This window comes from Saccostrea cucullata, unplaced genomic scaffold (genome assembly GCF_032062105.1).
Source record: "Saccostrea cucullata isolate Sc308-1 unplaced genomic scaffold, CSIRO_AGI_Scuc_v1 ctg1494, whole genome shotgun sequence".
NCBI lineage: Eukaryota > Metazoa > Mollusca > Bivalvia > Ostreida > Ostreidae > Saccostrea > Saccostrea cuccullata.
Genome location: NW_026918010.1, coordinates 423 through 18,762, shown reverse-complemented (window position 1 = coordinate 18,762; position 18,340 = coordinate 423). Strand labels below are relative to the sequence as shown.

General features: G+C 36.0%; 1 long non-coding RNA gene across 1 annotated transcript; it reads left to right on the top strand.

The window, feature by feature from the left end:
- The first annotated feature begins 13,965 nt into the window (after positions 1-13,965).
- Positions 13,966-15,173, top strand: LOC134231959 (uncharacterized). The gene is made up of 3 exons (XR_009984675.1): positions 13,966-14,024; positions 14,865-14,949; positions 15,048-15,173. It is a non-coding gene; the product is annotated as an uncharacterized LOC134231959 (long non-coding RNA).
- Positions 15,174-18,340: the final 3,167 nt, after the last annotated feature.

Sequence of the window (18,340 nt, the reverse complement as noted above, 5' to 3'; positions counted from 1 at the left end):
TCTGTATATCCATCACCAGGGTCTATATACCCATCACCAGGGTTTGTATTATCTTTCACCAGGGTCTGTTTACCAATCACCAGGGTCCATATTATCTATCACCAGGGTTTATATACCCATCACCAGGGTCTATATACCAATCACCAGGGTCTGTATACCTATCACCAGGGTCTATATATCCATCACCAGGGTCTATATACCCATCACCAGGGTCCATATTATCTATCACCAGGGTTTATATACCCATCACCAGGGTCTATATACCAATCACCAGGGTCTGTATACCTATTACCAGGGTCTATATATCCATCACCAGGGTCTATATACCCATCACCAGGGTCCATATTATCTATCACCAAGGTTTATATACCCATCACCAGGGTCTATATCATCTATCACCATGGTCTGTATACCCATCACCAGGGTCTATATACCTATCACTATAGTCTCTATTATCTATCACCAGGGTCTGTATACCCATCATCAGGGTCTATGTACCCATCACCAGGGTCTGTATACCCATCACCAGGGTCTATATATACATCACCAGGGTCCGTATTATCTATCACCAGGGTTTATATACCCATCACCAGGGTCTATATTAATTATCACCAGGGTCTGTATACCCATCATCAGGGCCTATATACCCGTCACCAGGGTCTGTTTTATCTATCACCAGGGTCTGTATACCCATCACCAGGGTCTATTTACCCATCATCAGGGTCTATAATATCTATCACTAGGGTCTGTACACCCATCACCAGGGTCTGTATACCCATCACCAGGATCTTTATACCCATCACCAGGGCTGCTATACCCATCAACAGGGTCCATATTATCTATCATCAGGGTTTATATACCCATCAACCGGGTCTATATACCCATCACCAGGGTCTATTATCTATCACCAGGGTCTGTATATCCATCACCAGGGTCTATATACCCATCACCAGGGTTTGTATTATCTTTCACCAGGGTCTGTATACCCATCACCAGGGTCCATATTATCTATCACCAGGGTTTATATACCCATCACCAGGGTCTATATACCCATCACCAGGGTCTGTATACCCATCATCAGGGTCCATATTATCTATCACCAAGGTTTATATACCCATCACCAGGGTCTATATCATCTATCACCATGGTCTGTATACCCATCACCAGGGTCTATATACCCATCACCAGGGTCTGTATACCTATCATCAGGGTCTATATACCCGTCACCAGGGTCTGTATTATCTATCACCAGGGTCTGTATACCCATCACCAGGGTCTATTTACCCATCACCAGAGTCTGTATACCATCACCAGGGTCTATATACCCATCATCAGGGTCTATATTATCTATCACTAGGGTCTGTACACCCATCACCAGGGTCTATATACTCATCATCAGGGTCTGTATTATCTAACACCAAGGTTTATTTACCCATCACCAGGGTCTATATTCTCTATCACCAGGGTCTGTATACCCATCACCAGGGTCAGTATACCCATCACCAGGGTCTGTATACCCATCACCAGGGTCTGTATTATCTATCACCAGGCTCTGTATACCCATCAACAGGGTCCATATACCCATCACCAGGGTCTGTATACCCATCACCAGAACCTATATATTAATCACCAAGGTCTATATACCGATCACCTATTTCTCGTTATCAACAAGGATCTATCACCAACAGTCTGTATTTATATAGGTTTGGTTTTGATATCACCAAGAGTATGTGCATCGCAGAGGGTCTTTCAAGGGTCTCAGTATCAACAAGGGGAAAATGACTCTATGTATCACTCAGGGTCTTTATCACTAAGGCCTTATGTATAACTAAGATTACGGTATCACCAAGGGTATGTGTATCATTAAGGGTCTGTGTACTACCACTAAAGGTGTCTATCACCAACAGTCTATGTATCACCAAGGGTATATTTATTACCAAGGGTTTGTGCATCATAAAGTGTCTGTCAATAACCAGTGATCTGTGTTTCAACAAGGGTTTCTATCACCAGGGGTATGTATCATCAAGGGGCTATTTATCACCTAGGGTCTGTTTCAACAAGGGTAAATGTATCTCCAAGGGTCTATGTATCACCAAGATAATGTGTATCACGAAGGGTAAATGTATCTCCAAGGGTCTATGTATCACCAAGATTATGTGTATCACTGAGATTATGTGTATCACCAAGGGAACGTGTATCATAAAGGGTCTGTGTTCTACCAGGGGTCTATGTATCACCAAGTGTCTATGTATCACCAGTGGTCTATGTGTCGTCAAGGGTCTTTTTGTCACCAAGGGTATGTGTATTACCTAGGGTCTGTGTATCACGAAGTGTCGGTGTATCAACTAGGGTCTCTGTATCACCAAGGGTATGTGTATCACCTAGGGTCTGTCTATTACTAGTGGTCTTTGTATCACCAAAGGTCTGTGTATCACCTAGGACTTGTGTATCACCAGTGGTCTATGTTTCACCAAGGGTTTATATATCACCTGGAGTCTGTATCAACAAGGATAAGTTTACTTTGGGTATGTATGTCACCAGGGGTCTATATTACCAAGGATATGTATATCACCAAGGGTTTGTGAATTATACTGAAGGTCTGTGTATCACCAAGGGTATATATTGTATCACCTAGGGTCTGTGTATCACCAAAGGTCTATGTATCACTTAGGGTCTGTGTATCACCAAGGGTATATGTATCACCTAGGGTCTGTGTATCACCAAAGGTCTATACATCACATAGGGTCTGTATATCACCGGTGGTCTATGTATCATCAAGGGTCTATGTATCACCTAGGGTCTTTATCAGCAAGGATCTGTATCACTAAGGGTATGTATGTATGTCACCAAGGGTCTGTACATGTATTACCAAGGATATGTGTATCACCAAGGGTTTGTGTATTATCGAGGGTCTGTGCACCTTTGTCCATCAGCAGGGTTTGAATACGTATCATAAGAGTGTGCATGTTTATTACATATGTCTGAATAGCCATATCAAGGAAATTTTTATCTTGCAGGGTTTTATTGCATTATTTTGTAGGCCTATATGTCTAACATAATTTGCATTATTAAAATGAAATCCAATATTAAGAAGGTCTGTGGATGTGTTTAGTAAAGTTAACCTCTTGTAGAGAAGGCATGATCGAATTGCATAAAGAAATACATGTATATTGATTTTCTTATGATTAAAATTTCTTGATTCTAATATTGATCTTATTTACTTTTTATTTTGTAGTGTAAGCCTGTTAAAGAGGATGCAAAGGACATTCAAATTAACTTAAAACGATGGGCAAAGAGTTTATTTATGTGGATTGTGGAAATATCTTTACATTGTTAATGTGAATCATAATGTATTTAGATTCCTCTTTTGGATAAATTGAGATAAATTTTATTAACAAAATATTTATTTATACCTTAGTCGACTTCTCATTTACTTTATTCGAATGATAGTTGAATATTCGGAACATTTGATGGAAATAAAATTTTAGTAATTCAGATTTCACTTGTACATACATGAGTTATATTTATAACAAAAACCTCCTTACCTGCATCTATAAAAAGTAACATGAAATTTCTATGTGTATGTTGCACATATATGTTAAGAGGCACCTAACGTATTGACAAGGCACGTAACATGGGGTGGTGGTGTTGCCCCCTTCCCCCTGTTTTCTAAACGCATCATTTAACTTTTGAACATATTCATTGAAAGGTCGACCCCCTATACTTTTCAGAAGATCAGACTCTCCTATTCAACATATGAATTATCTATTACAAACCGTTTATGAATATTTTATTTTTTTTATCTTATGATAATGTTTAATTTTCATACATTTATTATAAATCAAAAGCGGCTAAGGGTAAGGATAACAATTTTATACGTAATTTTAATTGGGCGATTGTGGCCGGTGTCAACCCCTTCCTGTCTCAAACAACGTGACAATAGTCAGCAACAAGGCCGGCTAAGAATTACTAGTGCCCTGATCAAAGCATAATTCACCTGTGTAATGCCCCTGACAAAACTATTAGGAGTCCAATTTATTTTGCATATGATCTTTGACCTTGACATTTCACCTTAACAAAACTTTAATCTTGGCCAAAGCTTTGCACTTGATGAGACAGGTCTTTTACATCTTCATGTGAAAAGATATGACAAATGAACTTTGCCATAGACGACTGCATCCCATTCAAAAATCACAGACACTGCATATCATTTCCCTGCAGCAAAACTACACTTTGGTTTTCTGCTTGACAAAATGTCATTATTCAGAATTTGTAGAGTTTGTAGAATGCATCTATTTTGGCACTTTTGTTCTATAAACCTCTACATGGCACTTTTGTTCTACTGTCATAAAAAAGTAAATAGCATATAGGTCCGGATGTTTGAATAATGAAGAAATAGAATATTTCTCAATTCTCATTGTATTATAACAGATGCCACTGCAATAAACGATTAATTACTTACTAATAGTGGTATTGGTTAGTGATGTACCAAAGTACGACGTGTTACATCGAACCTCTAGCATATAGTTGTTTGAATAATAAATGTATTGAATGTTTCTCAATTCTCATTGTATGTCGACGTGTTTAATACTAGTCATGTCATACTTTGAATAGTGGGGGCCCAGGGGGCGCAGCCCCCGGAAGCTCCTGGATTTTTGTGTATTTTAAGAATAAAACCAAGCAGAATAACACTTATTTGGTTAGTTTTGTACCAAAATGTGGCATTATAAATATTAGTCACATCATACTTTGAAAATTTTAGGGGGGGCGTGCGCCCCCCCACGCCCCCCCTTAAATCCGCCAGATTCGAACATAAATGAAATTTGAACTTTGTGTTGGTCGATCTACTTTTATGAGGATTTCTACCATTGCACACTTTATTCATTAATTATGAAGAGATGTATATGTTCAGATTTTCTGTGGAACAAATGAACAACATGATGGAATTTTATGATTTCTTTCCATTTATGAAATACATGTAGATGAATCAAGATACATAATGACTGAAATTTTCAATGTCAAAATATTTCCACATAAATAAAAAAATCTTTGTCTATCGATATAAAGTTCAATGTCCTTTGCTTCCTCCTTAACAGGATTCAACTACAAAATAAAAAAGGTATGCTATAATGACAACATAAAATAATAACTTTAGATCAAGAAATTTTAAAGCCATATATGGCGTAACTGATCAAAAAGTATAATCTTAAAAAATACAAAATTAAGAGAAGAAATATAGTAAATACATCTATATTAAAACTTTTCATACAATTCTGAACACGGAGAACACCTCGTTTCAACTAACTATACGATTTTACCTTCTCTGTATTGTGTTATTTAAATCTTTTGTATTTTCTTCCGAATCGGAGAAAATTCCGAGAATGCAAATTAAATTGTGATATCTTTATAACGCAATTGACTTAGATTTTGTAATGTACGGAAAAGTTCTATCTTTATATAAAGTAATGATACAAATAATAAGTTCTTATTATTTTAGTCTCATAATTTTCATTGTACATACGCCATATATGGTTTTAATCTCAAGACAATCATTATAGTTCATTATACAATTCGATCAGGCCTCTACAAGATGTTAACCTTGTAACTGAACACACCCAAAGACATCCTTAAAAAATTGGATTTCATTTTGATAATGCAAAAAATGTTGGACATCCTACAGAAAATAAGGTACTTCGGCCCAACAAGAGGGAAAATCCTTAATATGGCTTTTCAGACTTATGTAATAAGTATACACACTCTTCTGATAGATTAATGATCATTGCTAATGGACAAAAGTACACAAACCCTTGGTGATACACAGACCCTTGGTGATTTTTAGACCCTTGATGATACATAGACCCAAGGTGATGCATAGACCCTAGGTGAAAACCCTTAGTGATACACAGATCCTTGGTAATACAAAGACGTTAGGTGATACACAGACCATTGTTGATACAAAGGCCCTTGGAGATAAACAGACCCTAGGTGATACACAGACCCTCGGTGATACATAGACCCTTGGAGATAAACAGACCCTTGGTTATACATAGACCCTTTGTAATACACAGACCCTTGGTGATACATTGACCTTTGGTGACACACAGACCCTTGGTAATACAGACACCCATGGTAATATATTGACCCTTGGTGACAAATAGACCCTAGGTGATACAAACAAGCACTTGGTGATAAACATAACCTTTGTGATACAGTCCCTTGGTGATACACATACCGTTGGTGAAACACGTGGCATTGGTAATATACATACTTTTTATGATACATAGACCCTTGATGACAAAGACCCTGCGTGATACATAGAGTCATAGACCCTTGTTAATACTAAGACCCTTGACAAACCCTCTGCGATGCACATACTGGTTATATTAAAAACCAAACCCTTGCAAATACAGACTCTTTCTGATATACACCATTGTTAATATAGAGAAAAGTGATCAATATACAGAAACTGGTAATAAGTATATAGACCCTGGTGATGGGTATACAGACCCTGGTGATGGGTATATAGACCCTGGTGATGGGTATACAGAACCTGGTGATAGATAATATGGACCCGGGTGATGGGTATACAGACCCTTGTGATGGGTATACAGACCCTGATGATAGATAAAATGGACCCAGGTGATGGGTATACAGACCCTGGTGATAGATAATACAGACCCTGGTGAAGGGTATACAGACCCTGGTGATTGATATAAAGATTCTGGTGATGGGTATACAGACCCTGGTAATGGGTATATAGACCCTGGTGATGGGTATAAAAACCCTGGTGATAGAAAATATAGACCCTGGTGATGGGTATATAGACCCTGGTGATGGGTATAAAGACCCTGGTTATAGATAATACAGACCCTGGTGATGGGTATATAGACCCTGGTGATGGGTATACAGACCCTGGTGATGGATATACAAACCCTGGTGATAGAAAATATAGACCCTGGTGAAGGGTATATAGACCCTGGTGATGGGTACACAGACCCCGGTGATGGGTATACAGACCCTGGTGATAGATAATATAGACCCTGGTGATAGATAATATAGACCCTGGTGATGGGTATATAAACCTTGGTAATAGGTAATACAGACCCTGGTGATAGGTATACAGACTCTGGTGATCGGTATATAGACCCTTGTGATGGGTATACAGACCCTGGTGATAGATAATATAGACCCTGGTGATGGGTTTAGAAACCCTGGTAATAGATAATATGAACCCTGGTGATGTGAATATAGACCCTGGCGATGGGTATATAGACCCTGGTGATGGGTATATAAACCCTGTGATAGATAATATGGACCCTGGTGATGGGTATACAGACCCTGGTGATGGGTATACAGACCCTGGTGATGGGTATATGGACCCTGGTGATGGGTATATAGACCCTGGTGATGGGTATACAGACCCTAGTGATGGGTATACAGACCCTGGTGATCGGTATATAGACATGACCCTGGTGATATATAGACCCTGGTGATGGGTATACAGACCCTGGTGTTAGATAATACAAACCTGGTGATGGGTATATAAACCCTGGTGATGGGTATACAGACTCTGGTAATAGATAATATAGACCCTGGTGATGGGTATAGAAACCCTGGTGATAGATAATATGGACCCTGGTGATGTGTATATAGACCCTGGTGATGGGTATACAGACCCTGGTGATAGAAAATATAGACCCTGGTGATGGGTATATAGGGTGATATAGACCCTGGTGATGGGTATATAAACCCTGGTGATAGATAATATGGACCCTGGTGATGGGTATACAGACCCTGGTGATGGGTATAAAGACCCTGGTGATGGGTATATAGACCCTGGTGATGGGTATACAGACCCTGGTGATAGATAATATGGGTATATAGACCCTGGTGATGGGTATACAGACCCTGGTGATGGGCATATAAACCCTGGTGATAGATAATATGGACCCTGGTGATGGGTATATAGACCCTGGTGATGGGTATACAGACCCTGGTGATGGGTATACAGACCCTGGTGTTAGATAATACAAACCCTGGTGATGGGTATATAGACCCTGGTGATGGGTATACAGACTCTGGTAATAGATAATATAGACCCTGGTGATGGGTATAGAAACCCTGGTGATAGATAATATGGACCCTGGTGATGTGAATATAGACCCTGGTGATGGGTATAGAAACCCTGGTGATAGATAATATGGACCCTGGTGATGGGTATATAGACCCTGGTGATGGGTATACAGACCCTGGTGATGGGTATACAGACCCTGGTGATGGGTATATAGACCCTAGTGATGGGTATACAGACCCTGGTGATAGGTAATACAAACCCTGGTGATGGGTATATAGACCCTAGTGATGGGTATATAGACCCTGGTGATGGGTATATAGACCCTGGTGATGGGTATGGTGATAGATAATACAAACCCTGGTGATGGGTATATAGACCCTGGTGATGGGTATACAGACCCTGGTGATAGATAATATAGACCCTGGTGATGGGTATACAGACCCTGGTGATGGGTATACAGACCCTGGTGATGGGTATATAGACCCTGGTGATGGGTATATAGACCCTGGTGATGGGTATATAAACCCTGGTGATAGATAATATGGACCCTGGTGATGGGTATATAGACCCTGGTGATGGGTATACAGACCCTGGTGATGGGTATATAGACCCTGGTGATGGGTATACAGACCCTGGTGATGGGTATATAAACCCTGGTGATAGATAATATGGACCCTGGTGATGGGTATATAGACCCTGGTGATGGGTATACAGACCCTGGTGATAGGTATACAGACCCTGGTGATGGGTATATAGACCCTGGTGATGGGTATACAGACCCTGGTGATAGATAATATAGACCCTGGTGATGGGTATATAAACCCTGGTGATAGATAATATGGACCCTGGTGATGGGTATATAGACCCTGGTGATGGGTATGCAGATCCTGGTGATCGGTATACAGACCCTGGTGATAGATAATATAGACCCTGGTGATGGGTATATAAACCCTGGTGATAGATAAAATGGACCCTGTTGATGTGTATATATACCCTGGTGATGATGGGTATACAAACCCTGGTTATGGGAACATAAACCCTAGCAATACAAAAACAGAACCTGTCTATAACAGAGAGAGAGAAAAAAATATATAGTAAATGAATGAATAAATAAATAAATAAATAATAAATAATAAATAAATAAATAAATAAATAAATAAATAAATAAATAAATAAATAAATAAATAAAATAAATAAACAGACAAATAAATTTCCTAATGAATAAATAAGTTACTTAGTTTATTAATAATTATTACAATTAAAAAAATAAAAATAAATAAATAAATAAAAATAAATAAATAAATAAATAAATAAAAGATTAAATAAACGAATAAAAACTAATTGCAATGTGGACTTATTTATTCTTCGGCTTTTTAAATAAAGTTTTATTGAATTATGCATAAATTTCTGCATTTGAGAATAGCAGTTACTGGTTTTCGTTATATATTCCGAATTTCCTCTCTTCTGTTTTCCGATCTCGATGTAAATTTGTTGCGCGCATGCGCTCTGCCTGGTTATAGAGGCTGGTTACGAGATATAAAAAAGTATTCATATTATAGATGACGATGTGTCGGCGACATTTTATCAATAACAGGCTCGAAGCATCGGGGGAGTGAGCTACCTCCCCCCCCCCTTCTTTTATTTTTTACGTTTGAAAATGTTTATTTAAAGGCCAGTTTAAAAAATCGTTCTCACATTTTGAATTTGACAAGTTCATGCACAGATCAAAAGATATGTATGGATGGTTCCGGACCCCACTCCCTTAAATTTGCGCAGCTATCAAATGTACATAACAAACCAACAAAAAATGTTAACTTGGGAGGGGTGGGGTGGGGAGGCGGACATTTCGTGATGGCGGACATAATCATGATAATGATAATGTAACATTTTGATTTGGAGTTCTATAACAAACAGTATTGACAATATCAAAGTCAATGAAAATTACAAAATAGGAGCAGAGCAAACATGTACCTCCGAAACATCAGAGGTGGGATCAGATGCCATGGAGGAGTAAGCATCCCCTGCTGACCGCCGGTCTCACCCGCCGTGTGCTCCTTGTCATGATCGGGAAATAACGGAAAAATCCGTCGTCAATTCAGTGTATAAATAATGGACTAACAATTGGTATGAAAAACGCCAGTCAGCATTTGACTCAATGATAAATTGTAGTTTCTGACAAGGTCATTGTATCGATCATAGAACTTGCGAGATGATGACTTTAAACGAGACTGCTGTTATTCTTGTTTCATCAGCTTGCTTGTTAATAATTTACCTCGTGTTAGAAATTGTTCACACGTGATCTTGGACATCCCTCAACCTAGAGATTTTAGAAGGTTTTAAAGCGGCCTCCGCCCCCTAGAAATATATTTTGACTGAGGTTTTACTTTTTTTGTCAAAAAATAATTTAATTTCACTTGTATCAAGCAATTTCATTGGCTGAATCATTTAGAGGAACATATAATATTTTGTATAACATAACTTGCTTACGTCACAATGAGTTACGTCAAAAACGTATTACTCCGCTTGACGTTACTTTTAAAATATGCTTTATTTAAAGGCTTTTTTCCGGAGTGAAATTAAATTATAAGGAATGAAGCTAATTTCAGCATATGTTATACGGTTTATAAAGCGTAAACTGCCCCAAGTTATGTTATAGCATATATTCTACCACGATTATTGGAAACATCAAAGGAAACCGGCGGACATTATTTTCCAATAAATCACGAACGTCATCAAAAAATTATCAGATCAGAAACACGTATCAAACCTGAACAATTCAAATGCATGTTTGGCTGTAAAATGAAATACTTGTTTAGACCGCATCGATGTGTCGTCTTTTGCAGTATACACACTGTAAATTGCATCAAGTTGCTGATGAATGTCGGTTTTTATAGCTAGGCGGGGCTATTCCACGGACCTCCCTACACATTAAACAACGTGATTTTAGCAGTAAAACAGGAACATGATTTTGTTATTGTATATTCATTCTAACTGATCAATACATATTACAAACAAATTTGTAATTTAAAAAGGCCATTTTTAATGTAAAGAAAACTCAAATCGTCTGCATTCTATACACAGGTAAGCAAACAAATTTTACCTCTGGTGTTAAATGAAACAGCGTAATCGAGACTTGGTTACCTAATTCGTTTCTCTATAGAGGAAACGATTATCCGTAATTTAGCGATTGTAGTTATACATGGTAGAATAGAAATAAAGTCCTTGTTGTCGTGAATGATGCAGAATAACCTCCTCGGTCTCGAAATGTTGTTTGAAATATAAAAGCCTCGGCTAACGCCTCGGCTTTTATCTTTCAAACAATATTTCTCGACCTCGGAGGTTATTCTGCAACATTCACGAAAACGCGGACTTTTTTTTTTTTAAACATATGTTGAAATTAGCTTCATTCCTTAAGTATCATTAGCATCTGTAGCGAGTATATGCAAATTTACAGTACCAATTTTCTCTTTAATTTTTTTAGTACAGTACAATTATCCATGCAAAATCTCTTATATCGAATTGCCTGTACATTAAACACCCTCATACTACTAAAACATTTTGTAAGACCATTTGAATGTACATTTCAATAAAATTCATTGGCATGCGCGGATCTATAGGGGGGTCGGGGGTGTCATTCATGCCTTTGCTATTCCAGAGAAGAAGATTTTTAAAGAATTTTCCTATATATTTCTATGTGAAACTTTGATCGGCCATTGTGGCCCCGCCCAAGCCCCAGGGGTCATGATTTGAACAAACCTGAATCTCCATTACCTGAGGATGCTTCCATAAAAATATAATTTATGCCTATGCTATTCCTGAGAAGAAGAATTTTAAAGAATTTTCCTACATATTTCTATGTAAAACTTGGATTCCCTGTTGTGGCCCCACCCTACAGTCAGGGGTCATGATTTCAACAAACCCGAATCTACACTACCTGAAGATGCTTCCATATAGATATGATCATTCATGCCTTTGCTATCCTTGAGAAGAAATTTTTTACAGAATTTTCCTATATATTTCTATGTCCCCGTGGGGTCATGATTTGAACATACTTGAATCTTAACTACCTTAGGATGCTTCCCTATAAGTTTCATCTTTCCTGGCACAGTGGTTCTTGAGAGGAAGATTTTTAAAACATATATGTACCAAATTTTCACTATTTCTGAATTATCTCCTCTTGAATAAGGGCGTGACCCTTCATTTGAACAAACTTGAATTCCCTTTACCTAAGTATACTTTGTGTCAAGTTTGGTTGAAATTGGCCTAGTGGTTCTTCAGAAGAAGTCGAAAATGTGAAAAGTTAACGACAACAAAGACGACAACGACGACGACAGACAACGGACAAATTTTGATCAGAAAAGCTCACTTGAGCCTTCATGTGAGCTAAAAAAAAAAAAACAATCAGGAATAATAATATTTCAAGACAAACACGAAACTTTACGACAGATTCCATTCACATGATTCAAAACTATTTTCTCTTCAAATTTCAAAACTTACTCTGTAAAGAAATGAGTTACCAGGTGTAGTAATCTTAATAGCATGTATAAATTTTATTTGAGGAAGAAATCCGAGGATTTTGAATATATTAGCAATTCTACGTCATTACAACATGAGAGCTTGCACAAGATTACCGATTTATTGAACAAACAGTAGCACATGCCAGTATTTATCCTGAATTAAAGTGAAACGAGTAACACTTGTAACTTATAACGACAATGGTTTGGTGCCGTATTCTTCATGGCTGTGTAATTCTGATGAATCTGTTCATATTTTCTGATGGATGTCAAATTCAGCCGACGGTGAGTTTAAAATGTTATTGCTTCTAAGTATAAATCATATCCATCCATATCTATTTCTGATGAGCACTCCGCCTACTGAGAGTTATCATTTACTATTCTATCCAACTTTATGGGAAATAAAAAAAAAAGTAATCAAGTTCTTATGTCCATTGAAATAATAGAAATTTAGAATAGGGCCAACAGTTTTATATCCAGGTTCATTCTTGTATTCAATTTCTTGTTTGTATTTGGACTTTGATACCCAGTAATTATCTATATCCAGTTTGGTGTATTTATTATCTATCCAGTATCACATCTGTAACCAGTTTTATATATCCAGTTTAATGTTTGATCTTCATTGTACCCTATTATTTTTTTTATTCCCCATATAACTTCATATTTTATAGGAGAAATCAAACGTTCAATGTGACACTTGCCTGGAGGAACAATATTCAGTGGAAGGTGAGGGGTTCCTGAAATCGACAGGATTCTATTATTATATTTTATTTTAAAAACAATTACACTTTAAAATAATGTTTGTTTGAACTCTTCCAAAACAGGATAAAAAAATGGCGTCAGTAGTTAAGTGAAATTTTTTTATCTATATAATATTAAAGATAATGATGAATTTTCGGAACATACTTCTCGGAAGCTTTGAGTTTGACCATTTTTATCCAATTGTTCGGGAGAGGTCAACCAAACAATTTTTTAATATAGCTTTATGAAACTTGTTTTTTTTTTATATAACTCATAATTATTAGTTTGCAGTCAAGCCACGGGCCGGAATCACAGGCTGAACAACTTCACCGTGTTGAGCTCAAACACCCAGGTCTTGTCTCGTGAATTTGTCAATAACAGAACTGTCATTAAGTTAGATATTTCAAGTGAGTTTTTTTTTAAAGAAAAGTTAATTCAAATGGCATACATTTATAATTTTATAATTTGCATTATCAATTTATAATTTACATTTGTAATTTTACAATTTACGTTATCAATTTATTTTAGAAGTTCAATAAAACTTTAAATATTCTGTATTGATAAATGATGATGATTAAATCATTGTAGAAGAGTATTCAGAGTACAGAAGAGGCTATCTTTTTATCTTTTTAATGTATGACGATGACAGATTATTATGTAAATCGACCTTATTTCCAAGATGTAGAGCCCAACTGGTATGGTATTATAATTGTGTGCTATTCTAATTTCGTGTTAAAATTAAATCGCTGGAATTTAAAGTTCTGTTGTTTTTCAAATGTATAATCTATATAATCTATAAACGGTAACAGATAATCTGTTTTAATTCATTATTGAAAATAATTAAACCTTTTTTTTCATTTAAGGCGTCTTTTACCCTATCAAATAAATGGTACAGGCGTCTTTTACCCCTATCAATTAATGGTGCAGGCGTCTTTTCCCTATCAAATAAATGGTACAGGCGTCTATTACCCTATCAAATGAATGGTGCAGGTATCTTTAACCTATCAGATAAATAGTACAGGCATCTTTTACTCTATCAAATACTAATATATGGTACATGCGTCTTTAATCCTATGAAAACATAAAATATCAATTAATGGTACAGGCGTCTTTACCTCTATCAAATAAATGGTGCAGGTGTCTTTAATCCTATGAAATAAATGGTACAGGCGTCTTTTACCTTATCAAATAGATGGTATATATGGCTGTAACCCTATCCAATACATGGTACAGGTGTCTATCACCCTATCAAATAAATGGTAGAAGCATCTTTAATCTATATCAATTAATGGAACGTGCGTCTTTAATCCTATGAAATAAATGGAACAGGCGTCTTTACCTAATCAAATATAAATGGTACATTTCTCGTTACCCTATGAAATAAATGGTACAGACGTCTTTACCCCTATCAAATAAATGGTACATGTGTCTTAATCCTTTGGAATAAATGGTACAGGCGTCTTTAACTTTACCCTGGAGTCTCTCATCTTATTAATAAAATCAAGTAACATCAACTGATGAGAACATTTTTACAGGCGTCCCTTGCCCTGTCAGTCAGTGGAAGAATTAGTGCAGGCCCAGAAATTCATCAGCTGTTGGATGTACGTGCTGTTACAGAAGGTGGTTTTGTTTGATAAGTTTAATAGAAAATTCAAATTTTTCTTTTCTTTAGTTTTCATTTAATGCTTTAAATATCTTTATACATATCAATATTAAAGATTGGATAAGTGAAATTACGACCAGCGGATCTAATTCGTCTTATCTGAAGATTTCATTTGACGTAAAGAGTCGTGACGTTAAATGGTACGCAGTGGAATTATGGGATAACAAGAACAATCTCATAAAAGCAGATAAAACTGAAATGGTAAATACATTTGATAGAATAATGAAACAAACACACGTCATATACAACCTTTTAATGATTACTTGGAAGATCATTGCATAGTTACTCGATTATTAAATTTTATAGTCGAATATTTCGTTGTTGTATTATTCAAAACACGGAAGAAATTCTGTTGTTGCTGTGAATCAAATCAGACATTGACGGTAAACATGGCGAAGGGATTGTCCGTGGATTATGTTACATTCTTTTATTAGTTAATATCCACAAGTGTTAACAAACATTGGAATGTAAATTACAAAATAAGGCCAAACAAAAACCAAATAATTCACTGCAAAGAGTCCTTCAATTAGAATAGAAAAACCAAATAATTCACTGGAATATGTTTTTCGACAGAAGTTTTTGTATACGGAATCAAAAGTATTGAAAATCTTAAATTAAACAGGGTTAAGTTATACCAATATCAGATCTTCAATTTTTATTACCAATGGTTAAATGATCTGGCAAAATAAGCAAATGTAAAAGGGCTATTATCAACTGTAGAATTCTTATTTTTCTTTCCAGAATTACATCGTATTCATGAATGTCACAAAAGGAATATATTACGCTGTGGTATGTATGAATATTTTTATTGAAGAATAATTCACAAATGTAATAGAAGGGAGGCTTAAGATCATTTAATAACTCGCCGATGTTACCATTTCGCAGGTGGAAGTACATATATTAAAGCACGTTTCGAAAAACCAATGTGATATTGTCAGAAAAAATACATTCATGTAAAAAAAGACAAATATTTGTTAATGATTTTAAAATTTTCATTAATGATATCTATCTTTATTCAAGGGAAACATATTTATTATTATTCTTCTGTTAAAATGTTTCCTATATAAAGTTAAGATGGTAAAATAACTATCTTTTATAGTTCACGCATAGCAAAGCTATACCCTGGGGTATAGTTTTTGCTATCCACCCTCGGAAAATTTTCATGCAATTTTTGCCTCCAATTTTGATTTCCAGAAATAAATCTATTGACGAATGATGTCATAATGATTTCAGTAGCACTGTGACGTCATCAGGATTTCAGATTATTCTTGGAGTATTATCTAACTCCAAAAAAATTCAAACCTCAGAAATTATATTATACATCAGTATAATAAAACACTTATCCACTGGTTGTGAGTGGGATAGCTCTTTTATCAAACCCTTGACAGGAACTATTCCCCTCGGGCAAGCCCTCGGGGAATAGTTCCCTGTCGCGGGTTTGATAAAAGAGCTATCCCACTCACAACCAGTGGATAAGTGTATATTATATTATTTTACCCCACCTCTGTTGATTTTTCTGTGAAATCCTGGCTTACGATTGGTTTAAGTCTGTCACGTGAAGGCGGTGGATTACTTATACCCGGTCAGTTGCAAATCTATACCCGGTCACCTACGGATACACTACTGACAATGAGACACATATTTTTTGTCTGGTCTCAATTATAGCCACTAGTATTCAAAGCAAGTTTTGGAATGTTCATATAACGTACAGTATTCTCCGTGATTGACAGTATTCTCTGAGATATGTAGTATTCATTATGATAAGACCATATTCAATGTGACACCTCTGTATTCACTGTGGTATATCAGATTTCACTGAGATATATCAGTATTCACTTTGATATATCAGTATTCACTGGAATATGTCAGTTTTCACTGTCACGTATCAGTTATCACTTTGATATTTCAGTATTCACTGTTAAATATCAATATTCACCGAGATATATATCAGTATACACTGTGATAATATCATATATCAGTATTCACTGCGATATTATCATATATCAGTATTCACTGCGATATTATCATATATCAGTATTCACTGCGATATATATATAAGTATTCACTGTGATATATCAGTACTCATTGTGATATGTCAGTAGTCACTATGATATGTCAGTATTCACTGTGAAATATCAGTATTCACTGTGAAATATCAGTATTCACTGAGATATATATCAGTATTCACTGTGATATTTTAGTTTTCACTGTGATATATTCAGTATTCACTGTGATACATGTATGTCGGTATGCACTGTGATATGTCAGTATTCACTGAGATATATATCAGTATTCACTGTGATAGATCAGTATTCACTGTGATAGATCAGTATTCACTGTGATATATCAGTATTCATTGTGATATATCATTATTCATGGTGATATGTCAGTATTTAACGGTAAATTTAAAAAGGACAACGTCAGTGATTTTTAATTGTAGGTGAGTATCTTTCAGATGATGGAGGGGAGTCAGTGTCCTTGTAGTATAAACATCCCTGGACACAGACAGTGTGTTACTTGTACTGCAAAAAAATCAGATCTTTTTACCTATCCAATAAAAAAAGATGGTAAGAACACAAGTAACTATAGTGATAGACAAAATAGTAATATAAATCTACATATACTAGCATATCAAACTGCGAAATTGTATTTTACATAAAAATTCAAATCAATTTTTTGATCGATCATTTGTTTTTTTCCCTCTATTTTATAAATGATACATAATTACGACAGTTAATAAATGCAGAATAATAAAGGTGAACTTGCATGTTAATAATCTTTGTATTTGTATACGAGCTTACTTGAAAGCTTACAAATCAAGATATAAATACAATGATCTATAAATAAATGATATTTTAATATGCTTTTTTTCAGCGAATGTCAGACAAAAGTCTAACATTGATCCTTTACTAGTGGCACTAATTTGTGGTGGATTTGCAGCTGTAGCAGGAATTCTAATAGGTGTCGTGCTGATGAAGAAAAAAATAAGTTGGTAGCAAATACAATATATTCACTATGAAATCATAAAATCTTAAAGACGACACAAAGGATAGAGAACTACATTGATCTTCATCAAAAAGATTAATTTTATATGAATTATATGGTATAAAGTTTATGTCCACTTTGTATAATTTTACACATTTCGTTTAACATTGTCTCCATAATTTTCAGAGAAACTGATTAAATGTTTTTGGACTGGTTCGAATAGTTCTGTTTCCATGACAATCGTTACAACCAATCAGTGCCAAGACAGCGCCAAAATGCTGAGGAAAATTATCAGGACTAAGTTTAATATTGAGTCCAAACATTTAACTTTCTCACCAAAAAACATGGCTAAGGTTTATAATT